This window comes from Sorex fumeus, unplaced genomic scaffold (assembly GCF_029834395.1).
Source record: "Sorex fumeus unplaced genomic scaffold, SorFum_2.1 ptg000002l, whole genome shotgun sequence".
Lineage (NCBI taxonomy): Eukaryota > Metazoa > Chordata > Mammalia > Eulipotyphla > Soricidae > Sorex > Sorex fumeus.
The window spans coordinates 76,638,126-76,639,701 of NW_026606059.1; the positions used below are offsets into that span (position 1 = coordinate 76,638,126).

Here is a 1,576-nt window from a genome sequence, read left to right on the forward strand (position 1 = left end):
CAAACGGGGGTGGGGGGTGGGAATTGGTGAAGGGAATTGGATCCGTGTTGAAACGTTCTATGCCTGAAACGCCATCATGAATAACTTTGTAATTCCTCAGTGTAGCACTGTAGCACTGTCCTCCCTTGTTCATCGAGTTGCTCCAGTGGGCACCAGCAACGTCTCCATTGTGAGACTTGTTGTTACTGTTTTTGGCATAACGAATACGCCACAGGAAGCTTGCCAAGAGCTTGACAGAAGCTTGCCAGGCTCTGCCATGTGGGCGGGATACTCTCGGTAGCTTGCTGGACTCTCTGAGAGTGATGGAGGAATCAAACCCAGGTCGGCTACGTGCAAGGCAAACACCCTATCTGTGGTGCTATTGCTTCTCGGCCTTTTGGCTAAGATCAAGTGTAGTATCTGTTCTTATCAGCTTAATAATTCCTCAGTGAATAAATAAAATTTTTAAACTGTTTAAATGAAATAAAACAAACCTCAGGCTCTACTCCTTGCATCGAATAAGACTTGCCCCAGACAGCGCTGAGACGGAGCTGGAATTAGACGAGCTAGGAGTTGCTTCATCTATTTCTGATCTGACACTTCTAAGTCAGCACTTTCGGCGTAGGTCTCCCTCTCTTTTCTCAATTAGTTTAAAAGCTACTCCTGCCCTTCTGCCTCTCCTGCTCACTGTCTCTCAGTGTTCTTCCCCTTCCCTGCTGGCCCCCACCACCTCCCCTGCTGCCCTGACCTTCTTTGGGTCCTTCGTGGCTCATCCCGTCACCTCCTCGCTGCTCCCACTTTGCCTCTGTCCTGCCCACGTCTCATCCATCACAGGTAACTTGAGATTCCAGCTGTGTGTTCTAGAAATTGAAGGACTTTCAGAAACAGTTCTGCCTGAGAGCCGGGAAAAGAGCTGAGCAAACCAAAACTTTCAGCTTGACTATTTTCAGTTTTGTTTCAGAAAAGCCTAGGATTCCTCCAAGAGCTTCAGCAGGCCGGAAAGGAGTGAAGGCCTGGGTTTCCTGGCTGCTGAGACAAGGGATGCATGCAGAGAACCAGTGTTAGCTCAGTGAGGCATGGCCAGCCAGAAACCAGGATAGGCCAGAGAGGAAGGTTGATAGGCCAGAGAGGAAGGTGATAGGCCAGAGAGGAAGGTGATAGGCCAGAGAGGAAGGTTATAGGCAAGAGAGGAAGGTGATAGGCCAGAGAGGAAGGTGATAGGCCAGAGGGGAACATCAAAGACAGACCAGAGAAGAACATCATAGGCCAAAAAAAAAAAAAGTCATAGGCCAGAAAGGAAGGTGATATAGGCCATAGGCCAGAGATGAACTTCACTGGACAAAGAGGAACATCATGGGCCAGAAAAAAAAATGGTGATGGGCCAAAGAGGAATGTCAGAGGCCAAAAGGAATAGCATAGGCCAGGGAGGAATGTCATAGGTCGGAGAAGACTGTCACTGGCCAGCAGTGTATGTCAGTGGTCAGAGAGGAACAGCCTGGATGTGTGAGGTTGTGATGGGCTTCCAAGAATCACCACACACAATGCAGCCTTTACACAGGGACTTCACCTCTGCTAGCACTCCCACAGCTGACGACTC

General features: G+C 49.3%; 1 pseudogene; it reads left to right on the forward strand.

Annotated features, from left to right (window-relative positions):
* Positions 1 to 360: 360 nt before the first annotated feature.
* On the forward strand, positions 361 to 490 carry LOC130023486 (uncharacterized; annotated as a pseudogene).
* The last annotated feature ends 1,086 nt before the right edge of the window (positions 491 to 1,576 follow it).